General features: G+C 41.2%; 1 non-coding gene across 1 annotated transcript; it reads right to left on the minus strand.

Moving 5' to 3' along the window:
* Positions 1-12,801: 12,801 nt before the first annotated feature.
* Positions 12,802-12,857, minus strand: LOC129832586 (U7 small nuclear RNA). The gene has a single exon (XR_008755971.1). It is a non-coding gene; the product is annotated as a U7 small nuclear RNA (small nuclear RNA).
* Between the last annotated feature and the right edge of the window lie 533 nt (positions 12,858-13,390).

Genomic DNA, 13,390 nt, shown 5'->3' on the forward strand with positions numbered 1-13,390 from the left:
TGTTGAATGTGTCCTATGAAATTACAGACATGTTTGTGAACAGAATTATGAACTGAGCCTGGTTTATGCAAATCTATTCAACGCTAGAGGGCATCAGTCTCAAAAGGGGTGACTGCATGCTGTGGCAAAGGAAAGCTTTGTATCAAATAATTGTAGCTCTTGTCAATCAAAATAAACCTGCACACGATAAATGCAAATAAATGTTTGTTTAACCAATCATGTTGCAGATCGCTAGAGTAACTTGTTCAGACCAGAGTGAGTTTGAAGTATGGGACTAAAAGTGGTTATAACTGCCATGGCTGAAATCCTCTGGGCGACGCTTCCTCTGACACCATAAGTGTTTAAATGGATAGCTGACATTGGCAGCTCCGGGGAGGGGTTTGCCAGTGCTGAAGCCCTCTCAGGAATAAGCCTAGCACCCCGTTAGCAATTTATTAGTACATACACACATGTACTCCATAGACTGCCAGCACCCCTACTTCACGTGGTGAAAACCCTTTGACTAAAATTCAGCCACTGCTTTCCGAGAAAGACCAGTATTTTGAAACATCAATTCAATAGGCTGCCGTCGGCCTGTTTGAGTCTGCTGTGTTCTGTTCATCATTCTATATTATGGTATTAAGATTTCTAGAAGTTATGGACATATTATTCTTTTTATTTTTCCTGATGGGAATCGGGGAATTGGCGAGATCTGACCACAAAGAGGCTGACAAAGTGTTCCATGCTTCACAATACTGACAATTAAATGTCATTTCCAGTCAGAAGCCTATTCAGAAGTGTTTACAGCATTCTCTGTATTGTAATAAAGTACATGTACGTAGAAACCATGTAAAAGTGATTCCTATTGCTTTTCCATGTGGTTTTGGAAGTACAGAAAATGCTTAGCCCTGATCTTTCTATCATTCAGTTTATATTTTATGAGACTGTGGAAGAGATGGGGGAGATCACCAACAGACAATACCAAAATCTGACAAACAGCAACACAGTGATTTTCAAGGGGCAAATTACCTACATTCAATGTGCATCCAGAATGGTACCCTATTCCCAATATAGTGCGCTACTTTTGACGGGGGCCCATAGGGTTCAGGTCAAAGATCAGCACTATATAGAGAATAGGGTGCCACTTCTTTGTGGCGCATCCGGTTCCATGCTGCCAGTCTGATGTACCATTTATGCCAACCTTCGTCCTGACCTTTTCCTTGTTGAAAAGGCATGCACCTTCTTACCACATGGCAATAATACACCTTAAATGCCCTTTCGGCAAAAGTATAGCTGTGTCCCGAATTACACCCTATTCCCTACATAGTGGGCCTGGGTCAAAAGTAGTGCTCTAAATAGGGAATAGAGTAACATTTGGGACGCAACCCTTCATTGAGTTCAATGACACACATACCCTCAGGCATTATATTCTCTTTATGAGCAGTTAGTGGGGAATGTCTCATTATTACCAACTAAAAAGGCTTTTATAGGCGTGGTTGAATGAAGCCTTGAAGATATGGGAAGGGAAAATGTGTGTTTAGAACTGTATGGGTGGATATTAGTTGTCATACAGAAAGATGTTTTCAGGACTGAACTGACTTTTATACGTATAGGTCTTTGTAAAGAAACTGTAACTCATAAAACCTCCATTGTTGTCAAAACTCAATGCCAGTTTTTCACTATGAAGTGTCTGTATTTTAGACCTGAAATCTGCAGTGTTCGCTGCCTTTCTTGACTTGGAATGATTCCTGCTGTGAGTCTATAGTTCTGTCACAATTCGGTGAGGTTTAGGGTCTGTCTTTGAGTCGGGCAGCTGGCATTTTTTGTTCTTATCAACAAGCACACACTTTCTCATCAGGGTCTTCCTCAATGGGGCATCTGGGGTCCAGATTCAGTGATGTTTGAGCTCTTCAACCAGAGTGTGCAAAACCCTCACATCCGGTTCGAAGGAACAACAGAAAACAAGAATGGGTGGACTCTGAGTGAGTAGTAGTAAGCAACAATCATCCTGGGACTCAGTTTTCCTCCTAAATCTCACTATCATATGCTTTCACGATACAATGTATGAGTATACTGTTTTTGTTCCTTATCTAAACCATCACCTCAGTCAGAGTTCCTCATTTCAACAAGGAATAGTTTGTGTCACCAGCAGCTGTTCCTGCCTTCACATGTCAACTCAGCTAGGCAAAATCCAGAGCAATGTCTGTAAGATAAAAAATGCTGGCAGAAATTCTTAGTGTAACAAATATACGATATATATATAAGAAATCCCTATGTTGCATTGTAACCTGCTGTCCACTGAGCCGCCCACTGACATAGCCTCTTACAGAGAAACTTAACCTGCTTTTTCCTACTCACACATCCCCCGTGTCAGCTCATCACAGAGAAAGCCTCGTGCTGCGTCCCAAATACCAGCCTTGCTGTTTTACGATCCAGAGTGTGTATCAGTTTATAAAGATGTTACGGGTGCGCTGCCTGCCTCGTTGAATGCCTTGGCTTTGCATCCTCAGTGTGAATGTGATTAGTCAGCTGGTTGCAACATTACAGTTCTGGAATCTGAGCAGGGTTTTACTGACTGTGGGCTTTTACTGAGGTAGGTAGGGCCATTTATGAGTCTTACCTACAGCACAACGACTCAACCCATGTAGTAGTACTACAGGGGAACTACTCTGGGGTGTCCCAAAACAGTAGGTTTTTAGGTGCTTTCACTGGACACGTATAGCTTTTTCTGCCGTGAGCAGAGCTTGAGCCACTTTATCAATGTTCTCAAGTGTAAGGCTCTGCAAAAGTTACACATCAAGTGTTCTCAAGTGTAAGGCTCTGCAAAAGTTACACATCAAGTGTAACATGCCTGTTAGATGCAGAGAGAACCCATGTAGTCATGTTTGGTATTTTATTAGGATCCCCATTAGCTGTTGCAAAAGCAGCAGCTACTCTTCCTGGGTTCCACACAAAACATGAAACATGACATAATACCGAACATTAATAGACAAGAACAGCTCAAGGACAGAAGTACATACATTTTTTTTTAAAGGCGCACATAGCCTACATATCAATACATACACAAAAATGATCTAGGTCAAATAGGGGAGAGGCGTGGTGCCGTGAGGTGTTACTTTATCTGTTTTTTTAAAAACCAGGTTTGCTGTTCATTTGAGCAATATGAGATGGAACAGAGTTCCATGCAATAATGGCTCTACATAATACTGTACGCTTTCTTGAATTTGTTCTGGATTTGGGGACTATGAAAAGACCCCTAGTGGCATGTCTGGTGGGGTAAGTGTGTGTGTCAGAGCTGTGTGTAAATTGACTATGCAAACATTTTTGGATTTTCAACACAATCTTTCTTATAAAAAGAAGAAGTGATGCAGTCAGTCTCTCCTCAACTCTTAGCCAAGAGAGACTGGCATGCATAGGATTATTATATCAGCCCTCTGATTACAATGAAGAGCAAGATGTGCCACTCTGTTCTGGGCCATCTGCAGCTTAACTAGGTATTTCTTTGCAGCACTCGACCACAAGACGGGACAATAATCAAGATAAGACAAAAGTAGAACCTGCAGGACTTGTTTTTGGGAGTGTGGTGTCAAAAAGCAGAGCATCTCTTTACTACGGACAGCCCTCTCCCCATCTTTACAACCATTAAATCTACAGTACCAGTCAAAAGTTTGGACACACCTACTCATTCAAGGGTTTTTCAGGATTTGTATTACTTTCTGCATTGTGCATCTCTAAAACTAAGAGCATTGTATTCACAAATATCTCAAATATAAAATATATTTTAATTTGTTGAAAACTTTTTTGGTTACTCCTTGATTCCATGTGTTATTTCATATTTTTAATCGACAATGTAGAAATTAGTAAATTAGTAAAAATAAAGAAAAACCCTGGAATGAGTAGGTGTGTCTAAACATTTGACTCGTAATATATATGTTTTGACCATGACAGTTTACAATCTAAGTTAACACCAAGTAATTTAGTCTCCTCAACTTTTCAACAGCCACATTATTCAGTACCAGATTCAGCTGAGGTCTAGAACTTAGATAATTATTTGTACCATGCTCTTAGTTTTAGAGATGTTCAGGACCAATTTATTACTGGCCACCCATTCCAAAACAGACCGCAACTCTTTGTTAAGGGTTTCAGTGACTTCATTAGCTGTGGATGCTGATGCGTATATGGTTGGATCATCAGCATACATGGACACACATGCTTTGTTTAATTCCAGTGGCAGGTCATTGGTAAAAAATAGAAAAGAGTAGAGGGCCTAGAGAGCTGCCCTGCGGTACACCACAGTTGACATATTTGACATTAGAGGAGCTTCCATAAAAGAAAACCATTTGAGTTCTATTAGATAGTTAGCTCTGAATCCACAATATGGCAGATGTTGAAAAGCCATAACACATACGTTTTCACAACAACAGGTTATGGTCAAAAATATCAAAGGTGGCCTCCCGAGTGGAGCAGTGGTCTAAGGCACTGCATCACAGTGCTAGCTGTGCCACTAGAGATCCTGGTAGGAGTCCAGGCTCTGGTACAGCCAGCCACAACCGGGAGACCTATGGGGCGGCACATAATTGGCCCAGCGTCGTCCGGGTTAGGGGAGGGTTTGGCCGGCAGGGATGTTCTTGTCCCATCGTGTACTAGCAACTCCTGTGGCATGCCAGGTGCAATGCACGCTGACACGGTCGCCAGGTGTACGGTGTTTCCTCCAACAAATTGGTGCGGCTGGTTTCCGGATTATGCGAGCAGTGTGTCAGGAAGCAGTGCAGCTTGGCTGGGTTGTGTTTCGGAGGACACACAGCTCTCGACCTTCGCCTCTCCCAAGGCCGTACGGGAGTTGCAGCGATGGGACAAGACTGTAACTACCAATTGGATACCAAGAAAAGGGGTAAAAAAATGTAATTGAAATAAATATCAAAGGCTACACTGAAATCTAACATTACAGCTCCCACAATCTTCTTATTATCAATTTCTTTAAACCAATCATCAGTCATTTGTGTCAGGGTAGTACATGTTGAGTGCCCTTCTCTATAACCATGCTGAACGTCTGTTGATCTTTCTTTTTACAGAGAAATAGCATTGTATTTGTTCAGAGAGAGTATCTTCCTATAAGAGCCATGGCACAGAGCATGTGTAACGGGTGTCTAGTTCTTCCTCCTCCTCGGACGAGGAGAGGAGAGAAGGATCGGAGGACCAAAATGCAGCGGGTTGTGAATACATAATGATTTATTTACAGACGAAGACGAAACACGAAGAACACTTGAAATGATTACAAAATAACAAAACGAAAACGTAGACAGACCTGAACTATGAGAACTTACATGTAACACGAAGAACGCACGAACAGGTACAGACTACAACAAAACGAACGAACGAACAAACAAACCGAAACAGTCCCGTGTGGTGCATAGACACAGACACGGAAGACAATCACCCACAAACAAACAGTGTGAACAGCCAACCTATATATGATTCTCAATCAGAGGAAAAGTCAAACACCTGTCTCTGATTGAGAACCATATAAGGCTAATTACCAACCACCTAAACATAGAAACACAAAACATAGAATGCCCACCCCAACTCACGCCCTGACCAACTAAACACATACAAAAATAACATAAAACAGGTCAGGAACGTGACAGCATGTCTATCATTAGGTAATTGCAATAACAGTTGTTCTCAAGCTTGACATAACTGAATGGACTCCCTCAGAGACAGTACTCTCCTAGTCTCTCCCAGCTGCTATAGTACTCTCCCAGCCCCAACCTATCATCTGTTAAGACAGAGAGTTTTCCATTACCATTCCATTGGTGCATGGTGTCACACAGAGGAACTGATTCAACAGTTGCACAATCTTTCGTGCACTGACAGGAAGCCAAAAGGCATCGCAAGTGCAACATAAATGGAACCCAATAAATAATCCTCCTCAGCTCAGCTGCGGCCCTTTAATAGGTAAACTGGTGCCAGAAATGTTTTTTTTTTTACTTATGCTACGTGGCTTAAAATGTGGTTTACTATAGGCCGTGTGTTTTTCTTTATTTTTCCCTGTTAGACCAATGTTCATGTTTCTCAAAGTATTTGAGACATATCTACAGGTTACTGATTTATGTGTTTTTAACTTTAAACATTGTTAAGTCTTAATTAATGTCACACAAGAAAATTATTGGATCAAACAAAATATTTGAAAGCGCCACTTTTTAGTTATACTGTCGTTGATTTGCAATACTGCCCCTATGGGAATCTGTTCACAGTATGTAACTTGTAGACAGTACTTGTAGACAGTCCACTTGGAGACAGTACTGTTGTCAGTATCTTGTCCCAAAGCATTCTGAACAGGCAGTGGTTGAAAGTGAAGTTCAGAGATGCAATAATCCTACAGTATGATATCACAGACACATCCATCTTATTTCAATGTCAGCCAGCGTGCATGGACACATGATTCATTTAAATCCAGGTGACGCTCCAATAATAATGGAGACCAAAGAGTTACGTAACGTTGGTCTGGAAATAGTTTTTAACTCTGGAAAAGCATGTGTTGCAATTTTTTTTTTTTACGGCTGTTCAAATGCTTTGATGGATGTAGAGTGGAAGACAGATCCAACTCAGATTTCCTCTGAGGAGCTCAGAAGAAAAGAGCTCAGTGGAGGTTCCAGCGACTATAGCCTATAGGGACTAGACTCACTGGGGTTCAATCATCAGCTCCTGCTGTAGACCTGTATACCTACCACTGTATGCATGAGGTGCCTCCAGAGATGTACAGTACTGTATACTGGCACTGAATAATCATATTGTCTTTTCTAATGTTATTTTTTTCCAAAAAAAGGGCATAACTGTTTGTATAAATCAATGATTTGCGTCAAAGTACTTTTTAGTTGTTTAACATAATAACATCATTCTACAAAACTCTAACAAAGCTTGTGAATTTGCTATTTTGAAACCTTATTGGAGTGTTGTTCATTCTCTTGGGTAGTTGAATGAATTGATCCATCCCATGTGTCCAACACGCATCATTGTTCTTACTGAAGATGCAATATTCCTATCCATGCTGTATTTCATAAAACACTATTGTAGATCATGTTGGAATATTTATTAAGTTATCATGGATGTAGGATTGCAAAAGGAGGGTATATTACTAGTAACTTTCAAAATGTTATATGGACTTTTTGGGTACTTCAGATTATCACAGGTGTCTGTAATCATCTCTGGCCCTCTGTGTGGCCTTATAACACGTTAAATATTGCATATAACCTAATCAAATAGTTTGATTATTAAATCAAAATAGAATGACAAAGCTGTAAAACATTATCCTAAATATAAACCATCAACTTAGTAAATACCATTGGTGTTTAATATGAGGGTTTCAGAATTAAATATACTTCTTTTTTTTGGACAATATTATTTATGTTACTATGTCAATATGTCTTTGTTGTAAATGTTTTGGCACTAAGTTGTGAAAAAGTAAATAGTTTCAGATTTTATTGAAATAATGCCATTGTTGATTAGATGCTTTTTTCATTAATTAGGCAATTTTCTCTTTAACCATATGGTCTATCCACTAGAAACTCATGGACAATATGGACACAGATATAAAAATAATACTATATGAATCCAGTATTTTTTAAAGTTATTCAAGTATAAATTACTAAAGTTACCATAGATTGCCATAGATTACCTGTTAATTATCAAAATTACTGAAGATTCCGGGAACTTTTGTAAATTACTTGTAGTTTTGCAAATGTACATGGATATTTTTATGTAAATAACAGATGATGTCAATTTCTATAAAACTTATATTCTTGAAAACAATGGTGTATCCGTTGTTGTTTTAAAAAAAACTTTTCTTGTTCCTTTTTTAGAAACTTGTTGGCTTCTTGTACACATCTCTGTTCACAATGGGTTTTATGATTTCCCTTCACTTTGTGTTGGATATTAGCCTCAATCCAAAATCTCGATCCAAGCTGTTGTTTCAAAGGAGTCCGTAATGTACTATGAAATAAATCATGTATTATAGTGCTTTATAGCAGTATGTGTATGATTAGCAATACATTGCAATTGTTTTGATAAGTCATACAAGGAATTCAAACTGTTACTAACAAATATACACATAAAAACCTTATAATAATTTTCATCATGATCTTATGTTTGAAGCCCATGCAGTGATCCAATTATCTGGGTTGAATCTGTCTGGTAATTTTACTCTCTGAAGACTGCACCATAAATATTGTTATGTATTGACAAGTGTCAAACAAACTGCTTTGATTGTGTGTGTGGCATTTAGTCTTTATCAGAAACTATTTCAACAATGGTATGGCTTAATCCTTTTGCAATTAAATATTGTTGATAGGACTTGACAATACATCAGTCAAGAAAATTATGCTTTATGAGGAGAATCTCACCAGGCTCTCATCCATCCTGTCCAAACCCTTACCTGTACATACTTGCAGCCTACATAACACATTACAGTGTAAACAAAACTTAAACTAAAATTCAACTTCAGATCAATCAAAGGATGGGTTGTTAGCTTCCTTACCAAATTCTTATTATGAAAGTGTTATGCCAAACATGTTTGGCTTGGGAATGACAATGGAGTAAGAAAAAGCACAAACAGATCTGGGACCAGGCTAATAGGGGGTGGGAGGGAGGATTTTACATTTTGTATTATTGTTTCTCATTTGTGGTAATGCTGTTGAAGTGACTCAATAGAAACAAGTGTTCCCTAAAAATATTTGGTAAATGTAAAGTTATGACATGATATTATAATAACAGCATGATGTCAGGTGGCTCTGAGTGAAATGTTTCCACGGCGATCCAGGTGATGACAGGTGGTGATGAGGAGGATAGGAATGTAATTAAGACTGTAGGTCTGCATCCCAAATGGCACCCTATTCCCTATATTGTGTACTATTTTTGACCAGGGCTCTAGTCAAATGTAGTGCACTATGTAGTGAATATGGTGTCATTTGAGCCTAGATGAGTAGAGGAGACCAGGGCCCTCAGCTCTGACCCAAGCCTTCCTCACATACCTCAAACCAGATCTCAGCTCAGCAGGACGAGCCCCCAAGACGTTAATGATGGTTTTGTCCCAAATGGCACCCTATTCCCCTATTTAGTGCACTACTTTTGGCCAGGGCTGATAGGGCTCGGGTGAAAAGTAGTGCCATTTGGGACGCACTTGTAGACTCCGTGACTAGCTCTCGCTGTGTCATATAGCCTGCTATAGTAGGAACGACAATGAGTCTGAGGGGAAGTGATTCCTCCTGGTAGAGTTGTAATGTATATTATGATAAAGCCTCAAACCAGGCTTCAGCTCAGCAGGCAAATCCTCAGGAAGCTAACATGGAGTCCATGGCTGCCTGTTGTCACGCCCTGATCTGTTTCACCTGTCCTTGTGATTGTCTCCACCCCCTCCAGGTGTCGCTGATTTCCCCCAGTGTATTTATCCCTGTGTTTCCTGTCTCTGTCCCAGTTCATCTTGTGTGTTTTCCAAGTCAACCAGTGTTTTTCCCATTCTCCTGCTTTTTGCTATTCTCCTTTTTCTAGTCCTCCTGGTTTTGACCTTTGCCTGTTTCTGGACTCTGAACCCGCCTGCCTGACCAGTCTGCCTGCCTTGACCATGAGGCTGTCTGCCACTCTGTACCTCCTGGACTCTCATCTGGTTTTGACCTTTTGCCTGTCCGTGACCATTCTCTTGCCTACCCCTTTTGGATTATTAAACATTGTAAGACTCCAACCATTTGCCTCCTGTGTCTGCATCTGGGTCTCACCTTGTGTCATGATACTTGTAGCTGTGCTATATAGCTGGCTGTAGTAGGAAACAGTCTCTGGACGAGGAAGGGATTCCTCCTGGTGGAGTTAAAAAAAAATAGACACATTGAAGCTGTAGTAAATCTAAACTCTGTGTACTGTGGAGCCACACTGTGATGCGGACATACATTCTTCTGTTAAACACTAAGAAATGGAAACATGTTGATAAAAAATCAAGCCCATTCGAGGCACGTGGAGGAGTGTGAGAATGAGAAAGTAAAATGTGTTGTTTATTACACTGTCCTTTGAACAGGGATGGTTCTATGTAGGTCATCATCTCTTGTTTCCCAGGTCAGGTCATAAAAGCATCCCTCTGTCATGTTTAGGCTAAAACACACTTTGTCATCTTGACACAGATATGGTATGTATTCCCTATACTGTATAATGCATTACTTTTGACCAGAGACCTAAACAAAAGACAGACAGACAGACAGACAATAATTATATTTATTATATTGCCTTTCGTTTAAAGGGGTTCATTCAGTATTCCAGTGCATTTAGACCATTTACGGTGTATACAGAGCATTTTTAAGAATAGACATTAGACGATGAAAGGAGGTCTGGGTGCAGTAACAGTAGAGACAACACAGGGCATATTCAACCACAGCTTCTTACTGGTGAAACACTGTACTTCGGTTGTCTCTGGGAAGACAAATATTTACACTGTGCTCATTTGGAATTGAAATATGTTCTCTTGCAGTGCTAAAAATAGGCTTTTATCTTACCGTGGAAACATGATAATAGATTGCGACTGAATAGGACCCATATATACACTATATAGCATAAGGGCCAGCAATATTTTGAAATGTGCTGTTCGGCAAGTCTGCACCTACAGTAAGTGATATCCATACTGTATATGACATGTGTTCAGTAACCATCCACTGAGAATTGTACTATTTGCACCTTAGAGAGGAAACCAACTTTTTTCAAAGATATGTCTTCCCTGAAGTGGATCCAACAGTTTGCACAAATCATTACTGCTGTATCCTGTTACATAATTTTCCCCCCATCTCCTCCTACTCCCCCTGTCCTCTTAGAGCTTCTCCAGAGTCTCTCCTCTCCTCCTCCTCTCCCTCTACTCCTGCCTCTCCTCTCAGAGGAACTCTGGGGTTCCTCCTCTTCCTTGAGTTCCTCTGGAGACGGTAAGGATTTCCTGGCCTGTGTAGAGCTGAGATAAATGTATTCTCTGAGAACCTGAGTGTCTGATGTAGACAGAGCAGGTTTCAAAGATATCATCCCCTGTGCAGTAAGACCTCATATCAGACCAAGAGGCCCTTTTCTGTCTGTGTCTGTTGTACCCAGGTTTGAGGGGATTCTGACATGAAAAATACTATAGTATACTATGGCATAAATATTATAAACTCAGCAAAAAAAGAAACGTCCCTTTTTCTGGACACTTTTTCAAAGATAATTCGTAAAAATCCAAATAACTTCACAGATCTTCATTGTAAAAGGTTTAAACACTGTTTCCCATACTTGTTCAATGAACCATAAACAATTAATGATCATGCACCTATGGAACGGTCGTTAAGACACTAACAGCTTACAGACAGTAGGCAATTATGGTCACAGTTATGAAAACTTAGAACACTAAAGAGGCCTTTCTACTGACTCTGAAAAACACCAAAAGAAAGATGCCCAGAGTCCCTGCTCATCTGCGTGAACATGCCTTAGGCATGCTGCAAGGAGGCATGAGGACTGCAGATGTGGCCAGGGCAATAAATTGCAATGTCCGTACTGTGAGACGCCTAAGACGGCGTTACAGGGAGACAGGACGGACAGCTGATCATCCTCCCAGTGGCAGACCACGTGTAACAACACCTGCACAGGATCGGTATATCCAAACATCACACCTGCAGGACAGGTACAGGATGGCAACAACAACTACCCTAGTTACACCAGGAACGCACAATCCCTCCATCAGTGCTCAGACTGTCTGCAATAGGCTGAGAGAGGCTGGACTGAGGGCTGGACTGAGGACATCACCGGCAACAGCGTCGCCTATGGGCACAAACCCACCGTCGCTGGCCCAGACATGACTGGCAAAAAGTGCTCTTCACTGACAGGTAGAGGTTTTGTCTCACCAGGGGTGATGGTCAGATTCGCGTTTATCGTCGAAGGAATGAGCGTTACACCGAGGCTTGTACTCTGGAGTGGGATCGATTTGGAGATGGAGGGTCCGTCATGGTCTGGGGTGGTGTGTCATAGCATCATTGGTCTGAGCTTGTTGTCATCGCTGGCAATCTCAATGCTGTGTGTTACAGGGAAGACATCCTCCTCCTTCATGTGATACCCTTCCTGCAGGCCCATCCTGACATGACCCTCCAGCATGACAATGCCACCAGCCATACTGCTCGTTCTGTGCGTGATTTCCTGCAAGAAAGGAATGTCAGTGTTCTGCCATGGCCAGCGAAGAGCCCGGATCTCAATCCCATTGAGCACGTCTGGGACCTGTTGGATCGGAGGGTGAGGGCTAGGGCCATTCCCCCAGAAATGACCGGGAACTTGCAGGTGCCTTGGTGGAAGAGTGGGGTAACATCTCACAGCAAGAGCTGGCAAATCTGGTGCAGTCTATGAGGAGGAGATACACTGCAGTACTTAATGCAGCTGGTGGCCACACCAGATACTGACTGTTACTTTGATTTCGACCCCCCCTTTGTTCAGGGACACATTCTTCCATTTATGTTAGTCACATGTCTGTGGAACTTGTTCAGTTTATGTCTCAGATGTTGAATCTTGTTATGTTCATACAAATATTTACGCAAATTACGTTTGCTGAAAATAAACGCAGTTGACATTGAGAGGACGTTTTGTATTAGCTGTAGTGTTTTTGCTGACTTTACTGTAGTATTCACTGTTGTGTTGTTGACATGACTGTAGTATACTGTAGTATTTACAGTTTACTATAGTATAAATACTGTATTAAAAAAACAGTAGTATTACTGTAGTGTTTTTGCAGACATTACTGTAATATTTGCTATGGTGTTTTCATTTGATTATCTTTTACATAGCAGTGGGGGCTTTCTCCTAGAGGAAACCTACTGGACAAAATACTCAAAGAGCAAATGTTCCATAACCTTTAGGATAGTTCAGAGCTTCTGCACTCTTCTATAACACGTAGTATCAAGGCACAAGGCGAGACCCAGATGCAGACACAGGAGGCAGATGGTTGGAGTCTTACAATGTTTAAAAATCCAAAGGGGTAGGCAAGAGAATGGTCGTGGACAGGCAAAAGGTCAAAACCAGATCAGAGTCCAGGATGTACAGAGTGGCAGACAGGCTTTGTGTCAAGGCAGGCAGACTGGTCAGGCAGGCGGTTCAGAAACAGGCAAGAGTTCAGAAACAGGCAAGAGTCAAAACCGGGAGGACTACAAAAAGGAGAATAGCAAAAGGAGTATGGGAAAAACACGCTGGTTGACTTGACTAAACATACAAGACGAACTGGCACAGAGAGACAGGAAAAGCAGGGATACATACACTGGGGAAAATCAGAGACAACTAGAGGGGGAGGAGACAATCACAGGGACAGGTGAAACAGATCAGGGCGTGACACATAGTGAGTAAGTAAACAGCTCAGGGCTTCCTGTCCTTTTCTACCCCACTT

This window comes from Salvelinus fontinalis, chromosome 33, assembly GCF_029448725.1.
Source record: "Salvelinus fontinalis isolate EN_2023a chromosome 33, ASM2944872v1, whole genome shotgun sequence".
Lineage (NCBI taxonomy): Eukaryota > Metazoa > Chordata > Actinopteri > Salmoniformes > Salmonidae > Salvelinus > Salvelinus fontinalis.